At 38.9% G+C, this 20,938-nt stretch overlaps 1 protein-coding gene across 20 annotated transcripts in view; it reads right to left on the bottom strand.

Annotated features, from left to right (window-relative positions):
• LPP (LIM domain containing preferred translocation partner in lipoma) overlaps nt 1-20,938 on the bottom strand; it is a 650,163-nt gene that overhangs the window by 428,262 nt on the left and 200,963 nt on the right. The gene's annotated exons all lie outside the window — the stretch shown is intronic.

The following is a 20,938-nucleotide window of genomic DNA, read 5'->3' as shown; positions in this document are numbered from 1 at the left end:
GACATAAATAAGAAATGATCTCTGACCTGAAGCAGTTTCTGTGGTAGGAGAATCTTATGCCACTAAGTTTGGAAAAAGCTCAATTGTATTAATAATCTAATAAAATAATTATCACACCAATTAGATGATGATACATTACCTAAATGAGGTGACAAGTCACCTGAATGAAATGATAAGTTATCTAAGTGAGTTTTAAAAAAGTATGTCTGGGATGCAGAAAAAGGTAAGATCACTTCTTGCTAGCAGCAGAACTTAGAAAGAAGACCTCATCGACGAGGAGACCTTCAGATGGAACCTTGAGTGCTAAGGAGTGGCTGGGCCTGAACAATGTTAGTAACGTTACCTGCACAGAAAAATGCACATTACTTCCATTTACTGTGGCCGGATGGCTGTATAAAGAAAAGTAGCTAATGAAACAACTGAAATGTAGGATGGAACCAGAGCACAAACAGCTTTGCATGCAAGCTTGAGGAGTTTAAATTTATTTAGGTATTAAAGAACCATCAAAAATTTAGTCTTGAAACAAGGACATAACAGGTGCATGGCAGGATATTTTAAAATGGTCCCTCTGGCAGGAGCAGTTCTGCTCCCCACCAAGGGGCTCTTTGAAATTGGAGGGGAACACTGTTTGCCACTATGCCTGGGACAACTGCTGGCATTTAGTGGCCAGGGGCTAGAATATTCAATACCCAAAATGCACTGGTTAGCCCCACTTGACAAAGAAACGCCCCATCTGGAGCTATGCTGAGCTGATATCATACTGGACCTTTGTGAAAAACTTAACTAGGAGGGGGACCATCTGGCCCATCCCTTGTGCTGTTCTAATCAGATTAAAATACACTATGTGAGGAAAGAAAAGTGGTATCTTGCATGTTGAGGTGAGCCAATCACCACTGCAGGCAGCCTGCAAGCTGGGGCTGAGCCTCTGTGAATGCTGCTGAGGAGGGCTCTTCAGACCTGATTGCAAGAGCTCTCCAGCGCGGGAAGGCCCGGAAGGCACCCTGTACCCGCTGCAGCCCCAAATCTACCTGGTAATTTATTAATCAAACTGAATTACTTTAGGGGGCTACATGATTATCTCCAGATGTCTGTAAAGACAAAGAGCACTGGAAATGCAGGACAAAATATAAGCCTCAGCACGTGGCATGGCCATGGAGAGATGGAGTGAAGGGGAGAGGTGGGGCATAGTGTTGCCGGGCTGTTAGCATCACGTCACACAGCATGAGTGACATAACCTTGAGCAGCCTCCTGTCCTTGTCAGGTGCCTCAGGGACCTCCACTCCCTCAAAATTAAGGCAAAAGCCCTGCCCTCCTCAACTCCTCCTCAGAGTTTTTATGGCAACCAGTGAGATAGCAATATTAAAATGTATTGTCTACTGTGCAGGGCTATTCCCACTGTTGGTGATGTAGTTTTCTCAGTAAAAGAGGAGGAGGTGACCAATGAGAGGACTCTAAACTGAGAATCAGGAGGCTTTTGTTACTGGAGCCAGTGGCAACACTGGCTTTTCAGTCTGGTTAAAGGGCATTTCTTTTCCTCTTCCTTCCCTTTACCCTGTGCACATATTCATTTGTGCTGGATACATATACATTTACTAAACTGGGAGTTCCTTGAAAGGGCAGGGAACATATTTTACACATCCCTAAACCACCATTACAAGGCCTAGAACAAAACCAATACAGAAAAAATAACTATGAATGTCTGACGTACTCATGGTTTTAAAAGCTAGCTGGACAATTAGAATCATTTGAGAAACTTATTTTTAAAAATGAGTAAATACCAAAACCCAGCCTATCTCTCAGGGTTGAGAAATACAAATTTTGGTTTAATTTGTCTTTTTGATTTCTGAAATTGATTCTCAGTCTTCTATTAAAAGGGGATAAAAATGTCTTGTTCTGCTTTCAACATGACTAACATGAATATAAGGAAGGAATAAGTAGGATAAAATAAAGATTTGAAAATTTTAATGCACTATGCACATTTGTAGTATAAATGCTACTTGTACCTCTTAAAAATGGGTTAATATTATCCTTGCAACTTGTCTATAAATCTAAAGCTTTTCCAAAATAGAAATCTTAAAAACTGGATTCATATAGGATGCAGGGATTTCTAAAACAAAGAGTCACTTTTCCAGAGCAATCTTACATTGGCAGTTGATGGTGGAATCCTTCTGGGAGAGTATGAAAAATGCAAACTTAAGCATCTATATGCAATTCACTGACTGACTCCATCATCTTTTCAGTTATCCCAGCACCGTCTATTACACCGTCACTGCCCTCCCTGTGGAGGCACTTCTGGCCCCACCTCCTCAGAATGCCAGCACCTGGTCAAGTATGTTTTTGCAGACAATCTTCACAGGATATTTTCGTATCATTCTTCTGCATGCCAACAGTGTCCAGGGACCCCATTCCCAGAATTTATAATGAATTTTCAGGACCCTGAACCCTTGCTCATGCTGTGCCCACCACCTACAATGCCATTTTCCTCCCTTTACTTTCTACCGAGCCTTTTTTTTTTTTTAAATTTTGACGAGGCTCACATGTCTCTGATGCCATAAACATTACCCTAACTCATTACCCTAACACCCCCCAAAATTAGTAGCTTAATTCCAGGCTTTTCTGGTACTTGTTTCATACTTATAGCAGTCTACACAAAAGTTATGTATTCACCTACCTAACTGCTCCAATACGCTGGAAGCTCCTGAGTGGTCTCAGGTACCAGAACAGTGTCTGACTAGGAAGCCCTTAGAAAAACATGTATGCATGAATGAGTGAGTGAAGGAATGCTTATCTCCCTGGTTACTCATCCCTTTCTAGAATCTCTTCATCTCCCTCCTTAATATCCACTGATACAATCATCTCTTTTTCCCTCCCTTAATTTAGCAATGTAATGAATCATGTTGCTAGATTTCCAGATATTGAACCTGCTCTGCACTTCTAGAAAAAAAAAAAAATACAGTTGTAGTGTTTTGATATACTGATGAATTCAATATGCTATTTTATATAGAATTTGTGTACATATAATCACAACTACTTGTTTTTCTCTATAGTGTTTTGTCTCTACTTGTTTTACTTACCATTATTAGGGTTTCACATGGGTTCTACATCCTATTCGACACTTCGTACTAGTTTAATGATGAGACTTGGAATTATGTGATCTTTAAAGGTTTATCAGAATTCAATGTAAAGTCATCTAGATACGAAACTTTCTTAAACAATAGATCTTAATCATAACTTCTATTATAATTGTAGCAGTTTTATGTTCCCTTTGAGGTCATTTCTCAGCATTTACATTCTGTTGGAAATTCTGCTGGGTCTTTGGGTTTTATCTTGGTTCCCTTGCAACCAAGCTAACACTCAATTTAAAAAGATGTCTCATCTACGATGCATCATTTAGATCCTGAGCATCATTTTCTACTAGTCCTTAAAGACATAATTCATGTGCTGTATCCTCCAGTTCAAGTTATAGCCCCTTTTATTACACTCCCACAGCACCTGGAATACTACTGTCAGCACACTCATCACACATCACTCTGCCTCTCTGCTTGCCTGTATCCCAAACTAAACACTTGAATCCTTGAGAGGGTAAGTAATTATCATTCTCTAATCCCAGGACCTAACACATGATAGGCACTCAATAAAAATGTCTGTTAACTTAATAAATGAATAAATTTATTTGTCTGGCACTAGAGCTCCAGATGAATCAGATTCTCATCCTGTATTCAGATAAATCAGAATCTCATCCTGTAGTCAAGATGCTTAAAGCCTACCTGAGGGAAATATATTTACATATGTGAAAAGAAAAAACACAAAGCATAAAAAATAAACCAATAAATAAAAAAGACCTGGGATATGGCATAGGAGCCAGCACACGCTTGGCAGGGGTAGTCCTTAACAAAGACTTGGAAAGTTGGGTGGCTCTAAAAGATAAATGGAGCAACAAGGATAATGCCTGGAAATACACTGAGGAAGAAACAAGGTATTTCCGTGGGACAGAGAGCAGATCGTGTGTGTTAAAATGAGGGACTCAAGAATACTTGGGGTTTAAAAGGTTTGGAAGATAAAATGAGCTTGTGTATTAAGGTTCTTAGACAGAGAAATAAGAAGCTAGAACTCTGATCTTTGAACAGGAATCTAACAGCAGTGAAAACTCTATATAAAGAAAATTAATCCATGCAGGGTGGATCCAAGGAAGGCAATAAACACAATAGTCAGACATAGAGTCCCCGTGGCCTCAGTTCTAGTCTCAGCTTTTGCCAGCGTGACCTTTAATAAAAGAAGATACTCATTTGCAAAACGAATGTCTGTAAAGTCCCAATCAGCTCTAATATTCTATAGTGTTTTCTTTCTCTGAAATCTTAATTACAGACCTTAATTTTGATAAATGGGTTTGAGGAAATCTCACAAGTTTAGGGAACAGATGAACTAGAATATGTGAGTTGGGGTTTCTCAACTTCTCACAGAGACACCCAACGTAAACACCAAGAAGCAGTGGTGAGAGCTGGTTTTGCTGGACCAAAACTTACCCTGCTCTTACTTACTTCCTCTGGTTCTAGATCAGTTTCACTCTAAGCTTACAATCATCATGAAAGCAAGAAGTGAAAGGGAAGATCTCCACAGAGACTCTGAAAATACACAAACACCATGAGAAGAGAGGAAAACAAGAAAAATGGCTTTCCTCTAAGCAAGATGCCTATTGCTGAAAAGAATCAGAGCTGGGAGGCCTTAAACACTGATCTTATAAGAACTATAACAGTCAAATGCAAAGCAATTAAGAGAAATCTAAGGAGTTTTGGTTATTACCCTCTCTGTTGTCCTTCTGTCTTCTCTTCCGAGCTGTTCAGTAAATACAAGAAAGTCACAGAATGACAGTAAATAGCAGGTGTTTAGTGAGGGCATCCTATATGCCTAGCAATTTTCTAATGGCCACATAATCATCCTAGCTGTTATACATGAGGTGGGATTATCATTATCCACATTTACCAGATCTGGAATTAAGGCTTTAAGAATTAAATGATTTGCTCAAAAATCAAAGGTGAACTTTAGGCATTGGTCTTCTATCCCAAATCCATGGTCTCCACTGTGGTACTACCCTTGTGTTTGCAGGAAAAAGGAAAACACCGCGGTCCAAAGGAAGCCATTAAAACAGTAGATTTTGCTCCTATCGCCATTCCGAGCTCCTGGATCTTACCTGCCATAATATCTTCTCTATTATGTTCCATCAAACCTAACCATCATGAGCCACAAGATCACAAACTGATGAAGCCCATAGTCTGACCGCAAAAATCAGAATGCAAAAGACTACTAAAGTCCATAGGGTAACCAAGACTCTTCCTCTATGGGGGAAAACAGGGCCACAGGTAAAGTTACTTTAAATACTAACAAACATACTAAGTGTCTCCAAAGATAGCATGTGGGTGTCATCACTACCATCCATATAAATAGAACTAAATAGTGTTGCTCAAGTTGTTTTTTTCTTTCCTAAAATCAATATTGTACTCTTCTTTAAACATTTACATACATCATCGAAATTTAAAAACAACCAACCATTACACGGTATCATATAACACCAGGTGTTATAAGTTGAAGTAGTGGCTTTCAAAACTGTCTGTACACTAGGCTCATCTGGGAATCTATATGTATACATTCTGATTCAAAGGGAGAGAATAACTTTGAGCATTTATGTGAATCTTTAAACCATGATGTATTAGTCCCTTAATCTCCCTTGGCAATTAATCCAAGGCCTGGTTCTTGGTCAATGTTTGCTGAATAAATGAATGATACTATTTCAGTGGTAGGAGAATTGATAGACTGGGGTGCTATGTGACTTAAACATCAGAAGTAGTTGATGGCAGACTAAAATTTAGGATTCATGGCCTTTAGCAATAGCTTCATCATTTAAACAAGAAATGAAGATTCAAGTAACACTTGCCTATTACTTTGAAGGCTTTTCACTATCTTTACTCTCTATATGAAAGTCAGTACCTTCCTAGAATTTCAAGGCTGCCCTCTTAACAATGTATTAAATGGTACGATGTGCTTCCCTACATAGGCTGCAGCTATCCATCCTTTGCTACACCTTGGTATTCAGCTGGAGGACACCCGATCTTCTGAATTCAGACTCAGCTTCCAGCCTTAGATATGCCATGAGCTCAGAGTGCAACCTTTGCTCTCCCTGGGATCACAGTGTCCACCTCTAAAAATGAGGTGATGGGATTAGATGAGTACTAATGACATCTCTGCTCACAAACTCATATGATTCTATGGAAGATCCTGACTGTAAAACTAGCCCAAAACAAAGAAAAGTCGTTCATGACGATTCCAATTCATCTACAACTCTCTTAGCTCATCAGAGAGGAAGCACAACTTCCTTTTTTATTTCTTTTACTTCTTTTTCTTTTCTTTGTCACCCGTTTCCCTGAGTCTTCAATCTTCCCCGTTGTGGGAGGGAGTTTTAGATTGATCTGAGATTACCAAGGTATCAATCAAGATTTATTATGCACAAATAAATATGTACTTTAGGCAAACCTTTTCAAACAACGTAGGTAAGTCCCTACCAGTGTAATTATGAAGAAAATATGCTGTGGCACGTGATGGAAGCGTGGGAAGATAACGTTAAAAAATAAGGCAGGCTGAAAATTACACACAATTGTTAGTCGAACAGCAAATGTAATCACTCTTGCACTGAAGCATCAGGTCAGATGAGAGCCAGAAGGGCAGAACAGTATCTGCCATGGGCTGAAAATGTCAATGCACTCACTCAACTTCTCTTTATAGGCAGCTTTGGCCCAGCACTGGCTAAGTGCCCCACTTTCTACATGGACAGCTGGCATTACTCAGAAGGGTGACTAGAGAACAACTCCACAGAAATGCCAAACCTTTATATAGACTATCTGAGAGACAGTTGGAAATACTGGAAAAAGCCTTGGACGTTCTTAGATGCTGGGGACTTGGGTACAATTCCTAGCTCAGCCACCAATTGGCTCTGTGACTTGAGACCCTAGACCTCCTGAGCCTCAGTATCTCCCCCAATCTGTAAACTAAAGATTAGATTCCTGCTACCATTCCTTCCAACTCTCATGCTCCATGATTCTTCCTACAAGTCTGTAAGTTGAGTGAGCAGAGTTTTCTTACAAAAGTGTCTTAACTCCTAGGAGTCCCACTGACCAGGGAATATAGAGTGAAGATAGGTAGGGTAGGAATCAACACATTAAATGCCAACTTGCCTTGCACAACGTTAATATGATACAAGTTAAAGGCAGAATCGTTAATACCGGCAACAATGTTGGTCGCCAACTGCATTTGTAGGTCCCAAGCAAACTAAGAAGCAATAAGAGAAAGAAGCATCAGTCCGAACAAGTAAACATTTGTCTCCCATAAAGAAGGGAGGCAGGACAGAGACATCCCTCCACACTGCACTTTCCTGTCAGATGCAGAATGTCACATGAAAAGGGAACACTCAGTCCTGACAGGCAAACGATATCACCCGAAGACCAGGACTCTCACAAGAAATTGAGAATGGAACCAAACCAATTACTGACTAACTGGTCTTTTGGCCACAAATCCCATTAGTCATGGAAAAAAACAGACATGGATGCCAACAACTGGGACAGGCTATTCAATGGCTAAGAGTTCACAGAGCCCCAACTGGGAAAAATCTTAAAAATTAATTTGTTCCTTCTAATTTGAATATTCAGAACCAATATTTAGAGAAGCTGAAGTGCAGCTAGCTTAACACAGCAGCTAGCGCATATCAGAGGCTGGATTCAAACTCAGTTGTTCTTCCAAAAAGTGTGTGCAGTGGAAAAGTTTCACTAAACAAACTAGTAATTCTACTGATTGCTGGATGACAACTAAAAAGAGTGGGTAAAAGTCACTGGAATGGATAAGGAGTAAGGAATTTCTCTTCCAAAAGAGCCAGCAACCAAGCCGTTAAAAATTAGAATAGAAGTCATGTGACCCCAACCTTGCACTCTGGATCACATTTAATAGCAATGCTTCTACTTGGCTAAGTGAGCAAGAAAATGTTTACCTTCTCTGGGCCTCAGTTCTTCAGCTCTAAAATAATAAGCATTAAGAAAATGATCTCCAAAATCCCCTCTTGCAGTGACATGTTATGCTTTATAATCGTATGGCTAGTTTGTGGAGTATCCTGTGCTTTCAAGAAATGTATTCTTAAGGCGGTTTCTTGTGTCTGATTCTAACAACAGATTTTTCTGTTCAAGACTGAGAGAAAGGGTCAAACAATACCTTGAATCCTCTGAGCTCATGAATTTACTTTTAAAAGTTCAAATCTGGATTTACAAAGATAAGATTCCGAGTGTCTGACGCATAAGGGTTTAAATTCCTGTTTGTATCTTGCCCCTGCACTAGGATAAAAAATGATGCCGGGGAAAAATCACCAATATCATCTTTAATGAATCTTGGCAATCTCTTTGGTAATATCTGAAATCTTCTCATTCCAAACCCACCACTAAGTGGGTAGATCCACAAATTAATTACTGCTCACTTGTCTGCATTCTCTTGACAGCTTGTTGAAACTTGTATTAAAGCACATAAACATTGTGTTTTAGTTATATTTTTGCAAGTCTGTTGTGCCCATTAGATAGGTCATTGGATTTTACTAGCACTTGAGGGGTGTTTTAATTGATTTGAATTTTTAATAATTTTGTTTGTATTCTCCTTTATTACAAATCACTTTGGTACTCCAATCAGAGTAAATAGGATAATAAAAAATAATTCTATTTTAGATATAACTTGCAAAAGCAGAAATATTTAATTCTGTCCTCAATGAATATGAGTCCACTATTGACAAATCTCAGGCCATATTTACATCTGACAATATACTACATGTGACGCAGAAGCAATGTTTATTCAGGTCACATAATCTGCTAAGAGTAATCATAGCAACAAGACATTGAGTTAACTATTATACATCAGGCTTCTGAACATTATATTGCTCACAAAACTATATAACCTGTCAACTGTGCCATTTGTATCCTATTGTCACAACTACTGGTTGTAAACTAGCTTAGAGTTTTTACATAGAGTATGGACACTACAATTTGAATTAATGTTATTGAATTTATATAATAATATTATTATTAAAGTTTCCAATTCAATCTTTGTTTCTCTAGTACTTAATTCCCATACTAAATTTCTGATAAACCCAAAATCTACTTCATCCTAAGGTTAAAGTATAATAATATTGCTAAATTACATATTTTTCTAGATATTGGAAAAATAAAAAGGGAGGAAAGAGAGATACAAATTTTCAACCTTCAAGGACCATGAGATACAGTTTTAGAAAATAAGAGATTCAACTTCAAGCAGTATATGCTCTGAAATAAAAAAGTTTTGTTTAATACTAATCCAAGAACCTGGAAAATTTTCTCAGTATTTTAAATGGTCTGAAAAACAGACAGGCTTCTCATTAGAATGTGTTATAAATTCAAATTATGTAAGAGAAGCTAGTTTTGCAATTTCACATTTAATAGCAAAACAATTAAAACCATTTTCAACTGGTGATTTTTTTCATAAGTCATGTTGGCAATTGTTCCACTTTTATTTCAAGATTTTGAAACAGAGACAAAAACTGCAGACACATTGACCAATGGCAGCTGAGTAAAAACGAGCCAAGCTGTTTCGGATAAGTTTCAGAATGACATAAGTGAATGTTATTCCCTTTTAAATTTCTCTCGATGAGAGTATGGGTGTTGTGCCTTCTGCATATTTTTTATCAATCATTGGCCACCATGTAAAAAAGACACTGCAATGTGTGAAAAATGTACTGAACTGGCAAATATTCTTGGGAAATCTCACACACACACACACACACACACACACACACGGTAGACATTTTTGAGGTAGTAGCTAAAGACACAACATTCACCAACAGAGAAGCTCAGTATCTAAGACGTATGAAATTGTTAATGAAGATATTTCTTCTAATGTGGACCTTACGTTAAAACTTACCCACCATCTGTACATTTGCTTGTACATATCCAATGACCAGGAACTCATTACCTCACAAGGCAGCCCCTTCCATGGCAGAAAGTTGAAACTGCTAGAAAGTTATGTGTAGCTGAAACCTTTATTCCCATAAAAACCACCCATCTGTCCTACTTTGCCCCCTGGAACCACAAGTCCTCTTATATATGACAGCCCTCCAGATATTTAAAACAATGTTTTAAGTTTCCTACTCAGTTTATTATTTTCTGTGTTCCAAGTTTTAAAAGTCCATTTCTTCCTTTTTGTTCCAACTAGTCTTACATCTTAAGAACAATGTAAAATTTAAAATCTTAAACCAATACTTTTCAAACTTTTCTTTAGCAAAAAATTTTCTTCATGCCAAATCTTTAAGAAAATCCCTAAAATAAAATAGACGAACTGATAAAACAGTTCCTTGGACTTTATTTAAATAGTCGTCCTTTGGCAGAATTTATTTCATTTTCAGGGGAAGCACAAAATAGATTACAGTCATTCTTAGGGGGATTGGTTCCAAGACCACGCTCAGATACCAAAATCCACGGATGCTCAAATCCCTTACATAAAACGGCCTAGTATTTGCATATAACCTACGCACATCCTCCTGTACACTTTAAATCATCTCTAGATTACTTATAATACATAATGCAATGTAAATACTTTGTAAATACTTGTTATACTGTATTACTTAGGGAATAATAACCAAAAACAAAATGTACATGTTCGAAAAGATGCAACCACTGTCGGCTTCTCTACATAGTATGTGTCAGCAACAATACACCATTTTAATATTTTCGATGTATGGGTGATTTACTCCACAGATGTGGAATCCATGGATACAGAGGGCTGATTATACTCTCCTTGCCCTTCCATGAGGCATGTTGAAAACCTACTGCTCTAAAATATTACAACAATGATGGTAAGTAAAGAAAAAAGATGGTGGCTTCCTTTATTTTCTTAGTCCTAATACAGAGTCTGTCCTATCAGTGCTCTTCATGTAATTATTATATTAAAAGAGAAAGTAAACCAAGGATTTGAAAATATAAAGCGTCAAGTTCGACTTTTAAATCATGTTAATTCACATTTCAAATACTGTTCGCCAAAATTACGGTGACCATACAACCAAGTCATGCCTGCTGTTTCAGTGTAATTATTAACAGTGTTCCTTTTCACTCTCAAAAGTGTCCCAGTTTAGATGATAGCTTATATAGTCACTTTACTTACAACACTGTGATAATGAGGTTTTGGTCACTGAATCCAAGAGAATCCTGATACGGCCAGGTCCTCTCCCACTGGCTTCAAATGGCCAAAGACCTCCCTCACTCTGAGTTTATGACTGCAGTTGTGAAGAGGGCAGAGCAATTAGCAGTGGGAAGCAGGGGAGGCTTTGGGAGCTTCCCTGCTTCCGAAGCGTGTGCTTCCCCGTAGGAAAGGATGAATGTACCAGAATGATTCTGCAAGAGTAGAATAAAGCAAGATACAGCAGAAATCTAGTAGCACCTAGTATCAACTACCCTCCTCACTCAGCCTCTTTCTCCTAAAGCAAAGAATACTACCTTTCCTAAGAAAATCAGATTATTAACTTCAATTATGCTTTTACCACCTGCCTATTTCTGCCTCCTACCCCATCAATATTACCAGTGATTTTATCATGTCTACTTGGTTTCAAGTAGGACAACAGGTTTGCGTGATTCTTAATTTGGAACAGAAAACTAAGGGAGTGGACAAGAAACAGAAATAAAATGTGCAAATTCATTCACTAGGGTACAAGAGTAAAGGCGGAGGAGATTTACTTATAATTGATTTACATTTCTAAATAGAGATTGCACGAGTTAAGGGAGATGAAGTCAAAATAATTCAATGTAGGCCCACAGGCTATATGTCCATTTAATTCATTTTAAATAAACTAGCTTAATTGATTTCCATTGCAAATGCTAAAAGTATATTCCGCAGGGGCAGGGGAGGGGGAGAACATACAAGATGGAAAGTTGACAGCCATTGGCAAAGATGGAACTCCCCCCAGACATGGTAAGCACTATTATATCATAATACTGCAGGTCTCCATGTAGTACTTTCCAAGATGTTTGAAACCAAAACAGTTTAGAATACTCTCTCAGCTCAGGACCTTCCCTCCTTATGGCATTTTTTCTGATAAATAGGAATTCCCCTAAGGAATTCCCTAAAGTAGAGCTGTTGCATTCCTTTCTGTTATATAATTAAGTGCACTGACTAAGAGAGATCTAATAGAACATAATTGTAAATCCATCCTCAATTTAGAATCTACTACACACAGAGCCTTATGAAAAACATTCCCAAAATGTGAAAACCATAACCCTTACTCTGTTAGATACGGGGCACCGGTATTCAACGTTGCCATAGCGCGGAGGCTGCCTTGCAAAATGTATGTACTGGCTTGATATTTGGCAGAGAAAAGTAAATTGGAGGCCATGTCCCTGCTACTTCAGCTTGTTTTCTGCTGGAAGCATGGCCATGGAGACGAGGGCCTGTTCTGCATCCACACTCCCACATTCAGTCTTCAGCACTTTCTGGTTTTCCAGAAGTAGCTGCAGCAGAGGGAGTAGCTGCAGCAGAGGGAGTAGCTGCAGCAGGGGGAGTAGCTGGACTCCAGGTCTCTGGGTCCAGTCACCATCTTCCCGATTATGGCTTCTTCATCTCTGGCTCACAGGTACGGTGCTATATTCTAAAACTCAACAGTTCTGTGGTAGCCTCACAATTCTCTGCTATCCTGCTTGTGGAAAACATAGCAACTTTGCGTTGTTCTGGGATGTGTTACTAAAAGCTCAGCCTTAAGCCTCCGCTAGATAACCCTTCCATTTTTTGTTTGCTTGTTTTCAAAGTAACTAACATTACGTATTAAATCCTTTCTGTTGAAACTATCTAGAGTGGTTTGTTTCCCATAATAACTGCTGACTTAAACTCCCCTCAGCATTTTTAAACTTCAATGGTTCATATTAGCAACAAGAGACGGGTTCAAATCATCATCGCACAAGCAAATCCCGAGTGCCTATGCAAAGTGCTCCGATCATCAGAAGGGAGCAGAGCCGTGCACAGAGCAGACCCAGCACCACCCTCTCAGAGCCCCCAGGCTGGTGGGAAGAGGCATACTACAACAGGGGAGGTACTAAGTGACAGGGAGCAAGTTAGTAGGAAGATAATCTCAACTCTGCATTGTAGCCTCAGCTCCAACACTAACTGGCCATATTTTCTTATCAAAGGGGCTGGATGGATGAAAGTCCCTTTAAACGTTAACATTCCACAACTCTATGAGTCTTTGTGCTCATGAGGGAATTTACTTGGATTCAAGTCCTGAAAAAAACTTCCTAAATTTCCAGTTCCTTAAATCTGAAGGTCAGAACACAAAGGTCACATAACACACAAACCTCATATAGTTAAAATAGGAACAAAAATCAGTGACCCCCAAATGTTATGCATTGTGGCAGCCTACAGCTGGACAGCCACAGGGAGGAGAATCCAACCTCACAGTTGTAGTGGTTAAGAATACCAGAGAACAAATACAGTAACTTCAGGGTCTCTGTCTTCTTTGAAAAGGTCTGCCTCCCTGACTAAAGAAAAGGGGACTATCTAGCATGTACTGTCTTCTCTAAAAGTACTCAGAGCAAGCATAGAGTGAAAGAAATATTAGGCAAATACTTAGATCTCTCAGGAAAAAAACCACTAATTTCATCATGTCTCAGACAAGAAAAATCCCTGAAACTCATAAAAGAGAAGCAGTTTCGTGGATAGGAAGAAGAATGTCAGGAGAAAAAAGGTCATTCATCTAACGGTAGTTCTGGTACCAGCTCTAAAGGTGGCTCTGTCAGGTCCTTCCAGGCATCGCTGGGCCTTCATTTCCTCTTCTGTAGAATGGACACAGCAAGCCCTGCTCTACTTAATTCATGGGTGCTTATGAGGAGCAAGTGAAATATAGGACACAAGAGCATATTGTAAATAGTTGGTAGATAAATAGATAACAGAATTTCAAAGGAAAGTGACGAATGATAGCCATTCGTACCTTCACAAGCCAAGGTAGCAAAAGGAAATATAAATATAGCAGTGATTTTACAATTTTACAATGTGGAGGAAGAAATGGTGATCAGAATTGTGACAAGCAATGATGCCCAAAAGAGAAGAGAAACCAGCTCAGCTCTGTCATAATTGTCTCAGTTCCTGTAGTATGCACAACAATGGAAAGACCACAGGGAGGGGCAGAAGCAGCCTGAAGGACATGGAGACCCTGGACCAAGAAAATGACATGTCCACCTCAGTCATTATAATAATCGCATAGTGTGTGTTCTCTAAGGATTTGGGGGTGGCTGTGTGCAAGTGACTTCTCCACTTTCTCAGTCATATCGCTTGGAAAACAGAAATAGCTGTCATAACACAGGAATAAAACACACTACTAATAGTTCTTTGAAGGAGCACAACTGGAGGGAGGACAGCTCTAGGTTTGCTCACCTGGATGGACAGAAATGCAAAGGCAGATCATGCCCCCATTTGAATGTCAGGACCTAAAGGGCATAGGCAGGCTCGGATAATATTCAGGCAACAACTAACTGTAAAGGAGGTGGAAACAGCCGAAATAGTAGGGCCTCACAGCCAAAACCACTCAGGACTGACAGAGGCAAAGCAGTCCTCCATCTTCAGTCTACTGGCAAGCAGCCAGGCTAGGACTCAGGTAAGTTCTAAGCTGAAAATTAAGTCCCACGCCCATGGGTACAAAGTCACAGGAAGAGTTAGAACTCATGGAGCAAAATGGTGCCCTGTTGGTCTGCATGGGGCTAGTTACCATAGAGGTCTCTAGCGCCTGGAGACATCAGGTGACAAAGAGCTGAAATAAGCTAGATCCATTAACTCTCGCGGTGATTCACTGGAGAGGAGACCTCCATAGGAAACAAATATAGCAAAAAGAAAGAAATATATAAAAATAGGGTACATACATACACAACGTCCATAATAGTCAGGGACATGCAAATTAAAACAGCAGTGAGATACTCGTTATCACACACAGTTTGGCAAAAAGTTAAAAGACATAAAATTCACTTTGGGATTAGATGTGTGGGGAGACTGGCCCTCACAATATTATGTTTCTTCTCACAGACAGACGTGCTCTCTACTTATTAGATGTAGAACTCATCTATAGCTGCTTTGGTATTAGAATGGCAGAGTCGAGAGGTAGTGACAGAGACCATCTGGCCTTCAAAGCCTAAAATATTGACTACCTGGTCCACTACTAAAAAATTTGCAAGCTCCAGTTCTAAACTAAAAAAATGTCATTGTTTCAAATTATTACGGATATAATAAATCTGTTCTTTTTCTTAAGCTTTTTGCTAGTTTTTGTTTGTTTGTTTGTTTTCCCCTAATATGGCCTTTCATTCATATCAGGATATGTTTTGATATATTTTCATGCTATACCTCTTTTTCATTAGTGTCTACCTATTAATCCAATGCCATTAGAATAATCCTTGCTTTCCAGAATGTTTTGAGGTGGTCTCTTTATTGCATATTCAGTTCCACATACAGTTGGTTTGTTTCTGGGTGGGGTTTGTAACTGCAATGATCTCCATGACCAACATGTCACCATTTCAATTAGGGTTACTTTACAACGTGCTTTAGCATCTGGCCAGCTGGTTCCTCATGACTATTGTTTTTCAAATTTCTCTTGGCTATTTTTCCTGTTTTTTATCAAAACAATTTTAGATTTTTTTGTTGTTAAGATTCAACAACAATTGAGAGTTATCCTGAGATTACATGAAACAGAGGGGAGAATAACTACTTAACTCCCTTTATGTTTCCATAAGGTATGTCTTTCAATTTATTCAAGGGGTCCTTTATGTGATTCAAAAAAATTCTAGAACCTCTTTATACAAGCCATGCACAATTCTCATTAAAATATTTACTCTTCATTTTGTTGTGAAGAGTTTCCCAAAGATTGCAAAGTATTCATTTTCAAATGCCATATACAAAATGTAACTGGAAATGAGACGTGAGGAGACATGTTTAACCTCACAATAACCAAAGAAATGCTACTACCAGAAAAACAACATTATCTAAGGCTGGCACAATTGAGAAATACTGACTTGCACATTCCTGCTACAAAGTTACACAAACACCCCTTTTAGAACACAAGTCATCAATGGATTTTAATAACCATAAAATGTTAACCTCTGACCCTGATATCTCAAACCTCGGACATCATGTTCAAGAATTTTGATGGACTAAGTTACATTTATACAAAAATTTTTAATCATAGCAATATGTAAAAATAATGAAATGATTAAGATATGGTATAACCACTCAATGAAATATTAAATAGATATTAAAATTGTAATCATTCAAAAATATGCACAATATAGAAAATGCTTAATGAATTAAGCCAAGTGATATAGAGCACCACATTAAATTACTCAATTAGCTAAAGATTAGAAGGGAATACTACACAAATATGATAGACTGCCCCTGTATCTAGGTGGTGGAATATGGGTGGGTGACGCTTTTTTCAACTAAACGTTCTGAGCTTGACACATGTTGCAACATTATTTATATAATTTTTTTTTTAAATGCTGGGACCAATTTTTAGGTGTCTTCCAGATCTAAGATTTGCGATTTTTTTGTTATTAAAGGACGGGGAGGGGTGAGGAGGTGGAGAGGCTAAAGCATGTGAACTGACATTTCAAAGGCCCACAGATCAAGTCCCAGGCAGCACTGGGACTAGAACCCAGCTCTCCAGACTTGAGAGGCAGTATTTCTAACTACATAGCATTTTGTGTTGTCATCTTCCTAAGGGCAAACCAACTCTTAAGTCATTTAAATATTTTTATATATTATAAATAAGTACATGAAAATAGCAATGTTCAATTATTGCTCTGAGAGAGCAAGGGCTTTAAAACTCCTCCAAACCCTTTGATGTGCTGGAGTTTGGATTAAACTTCTTTTCTAAATATGGCTATTCAAAAGAGTAGCGGCATCAAACTATGTCTTTTCTACAATAGCCGTTTCCCCCTAAAGTCATAAAGCAATTTTAGTGCTAGGTTAAGCATTAACTTAATACAAAGTTAAACTTTGGCTTTGCACATTTACTTTAGAACCTACGAAGTCTCGACTGGCAGTATTATCACTCTAGGGGAGAAAATTCCTTCAAAATTCAAAGTTAATGAGAACTATTTCCTTCACTTTTTTCACTGCAAACTGGAAAAAAATTGGAAGACGAGGTGTTTAGATACCTATATACACAATGGATAATCATAATTAGTTTCTAATATTCTGCAATGCCTAACGATAACATTTGGGGCCCACACATATTCCAATGTTCTTTGAATTTTGAGGAGTTCTAATTAGGTCCCAGTGGAGGTAATATTTAGAATGGAACAAAGTAAAAGAAATCATCAAATAAAAGACAGTCAAGAATAAATGGTTAATAAGGCAGAGAGACTGTGCATGTGCATGCTTGCATGCATGTGTGTGTGCATACCCACGCACTACGATTTAAGCCTTGTTTATTGAAGACACACTTTCCAAGAGTCTGAGCAACCACTTCCAGTAATTGGTGAGATAGTTTCCTACTTCCTAATATAGTACAGTCCCTTCTTCCTAATTTCTAAACATTATGATTTTCTAAACATTGAGATCATCAATCATCCCTCAAAACCTTTTTTTTCCACCTTCTGAAAAAAAGGTGAAATACATCTTTTATTCTGCTTTGCTATTATTCAAATCATGATAAAATAAAAATTGAAGGACTAGGAGTTAAGGTGAGGCAGAAACCAGGGAAAATTTTCAATACAAAAGAAAAATCAACTTGACAGAAAGAAAGAATTTAGGGTTAAATATACAATGAAAAATTAGTACACTAGCAACTTCCTGAGAGCCCCCACTCAAGTGTAATCTTTTCTTCTCACACAATTTTAATACATACTTTTGTGCCTTTAATGTTGAAAGTATCCTAGCTTAGCCAGTGTTAGAATTCCTGTGAAAATGTCTGTCTCTTCTACCAGATGCAAAGCTCCTTGATGGCAAGAGCTGCTCCTGAATTGCAGTTTCAAGATATAAAGCATCTTGCCTGGTAAAGAAAATACATTTTATTAAGTAAAATGTATATCTATTTGTAGCAATCCATGGTGAAGAGGTGAGAAGAAAGTAGAGAAAATTGAGAAAAATATTTACCAAAAAAAAATCAATTAAAATGGATTCTATGTGTCCATACGGTCTACATTCAGCATGATAACACAAGCATACTAAATTTTCTGCAAAATAAATTTTCCATGGCAAAATATTTTCTACCTGGTATCATCCCTAATTATGTCTAGGAACAAATGTGCCACAACAGGGTAAAAAGAGAGTGCAATTTGAGCCAAAGTAGAATGGAATTAGATTCAAAAATAGAATCCTCATAATATTTTAATGTACAACAAAAGTCAGTAATTTCATCCTAAAAACTAAAAACACGAACACCAAAATTCTAAATCGTGAGAAGAAGCTAAATATTAGTAAGGCTCAGTGGAAAGCACAGAATGAGCTTCGTTTATAAATCAGCACCCATATTGACTTGAACCAAATACTTATACATAAACCCTCTCTGGGCCTTACTGTTCTATGAGGCAATTGAACCATAGTACCTACAGTTTTAAGTTCAATGGAAATACTGCATCATCACTGATGGGAAATACTAAGAGTATCAGGAGACCCTAGATGGTGGGAGGATGGCACATGTGCAGAGGGTAAGACACAACAGAGGAGACCAAGCAAGTCAAAGAAGAAACTCTTTCAGAAATTAGCATCCCAGTAACTACCAGGAAAAACTCTTTTAAAAAAAGGCTATAATAACAACCCCCAAAAGAAACAAAAGAAGAAATAAGACCCCAATTATAAATCATGCATATGTACATCTAACATAAATAGCATTCATTGTTTAGAAACTGAGAACCTAGGAAAGAAAAAGTGGATATAAATTCAAAGAAGCTTAGACTTTATCTCCTGGAGAGTAAAAACAAACAAACATCGTAATTACTCCATGTAAATATGGAAAAGGGTGATTTATTTAAAGAGTCCTTTTAAGGAGCTTTCACATCCATTATCGTAGTCAAAAAGTGAACGCCAACACTGTGAAATAGACAGAGTAGACAACATTATTAGCTTCATTTTATAGACTTAGAATTGGATGTTGAACGAAAATCAGTCAATCAATCAATCACACAAATAGTAAATAACAAAGTCTGAACAGATCTACTAATTTCTAAATAAATATGGGTTACAGTGTATCGTGTCACCTCCATTCCAACTTTAGCAAATATGCATGTGTTCTGGATGAACACATAATTAAATGACAAAAGGAGTCCAGAGAATGGTGGGCATTGCCTAGATTAGGAGCGATCAGCCAGGGCTATCAGCATGAATGGAACTTGAGATAGATACTAAACTCTAGGAGAAAGGAAAGAATAAGGTTTTTTTTTTGTTGGTTTTTTTTTCTCTTTCTTCAAAAGTTCATGGGAGCCATCACATCTACTGCTATGCTTTCATTACATTCTGACAGTTCCCAACACTAGCCCTGACCTTTCTTCTAAACGCCAGCCTTGAACAGTCAGCAATTCATTTGCAAAACTCTCAAATCTGAAAAGCTAAAATAACTCCTATTCTATTCCATACCCACATAAAGTGGAGCTTCCTTCAGTATAGCCTGTTCGAATGAATGGCATCATCCAGTCCCCAAAATCGGAAATAAGGGAGCCAACTCTGTACCAGGTAATTTGCTTAGGTAATTTGCTTGCCCTCAACATTTTTTCATATATAACAATGTTTCAAGTTTCCAATGAGAACCTTGTAGGGTAAAGAGGTGTTTGCCACAGAGGAGTAGCATAACCTCCAGGTCCCCTTACCATAAAACCATTTTAAGAACATTCAAATACTCCATTAGTAATAATTCCATCTTAACTCTGAATGAGATAAATGCTCAATAATGTTTGTTGGAGGAAGAAGGGAAAGGGAGTGAGGAAAGGACAGAGGGAGAGGGATAAGAAGGATCAGTGGCAGAACCAATGGTCAAAAGGAGCATTTATCAGGTTGGTGCAAAAGTAATTGCGGTTTAAAAGGTTAAAAATAGGACGTCATAGGAATGGCGACTGCAGCGTGCACTTTTTGAGTTCTCCTCTGGATCTTATCACAAACAGGACATCTATAACCCATCAAAGGACTCTCTGCTCATCACACAGAACACCTCAGAGACTCGTGCAAGGATTACTTGAAGGTGGGCAAACTGGGCGAGCAGCGGAAGAGGGAAGGGAGCAGAGTGGAGATGCAGCCCCACATCTGCAGATGTGGGGATGCAGCCCGCATCTGCAGCGGTGGAAACGCGACCGGCATCCGCAGCTGCAGAGACACAGGGGATCCCAGGACGGAACAGTGAACACAAAAGCCAGGAGGTGGGCTCTTTCCCTGCGTCCCACAGCTGATCTCTACTGCCGAGGGGGCAGCCTGTTGGGCCCTAGGTTGGACAAAGGACACAAACTCCATACCTGGGCCCCTCCTCCCACTCTTCCAATCCTACCCCCGCCCTTCCAGAGATTTAAACTGGCCCCTGAACTGAGGAGTTGTGTCAGATCACAGGGGAGCCTTAGTGCTCAGGCTCCGGGAAGACCAGCGTGCAGCTCTGACCCAGGCAAGAGTCTGGAAAGCGTGTGATTTTTGCTGGGCTAGGAGAGAAGAGACTCCTCCACCCCCAGCCACCACCTTTTCTGGCCTGTGGGAGGAGTGTGACATGGCTGGGCTGGTAGAGAGAAGACCCCTCCATCCCCAGGCTCCACCCTTTCTAGCCTGCCTAGGGCAGGGCAATTACAACTGCGGAGGCAAACCCAGGGATCAGCAGTAAGGGGCAGACACAGCTCTGGGCTTTCAGCAGCTCAGAAATCTCCCACCCACCACACACACATACATAAACACCCAC

This window comes from Rhinolophus sinicus, linkage group LG01 (genome assembly GCF_036562045.2).
Source record: "Rhinolophus sinicus isolate RSC01 linkage group LG01, ASM3656204v1, whole genome shotgun sequence".
In the NCBI taxonomy this organism is placed as follows: domain Eukaryota; kingdom Metazoa; phylum Chordata; class Mammalia; order Chiroptera; family Rhinolophidae; genus Rhinolophus; species Rhinolophus sinicus.
This window is presented reverse-complemented; position numbering and strand designations above follow the sequence as displayed.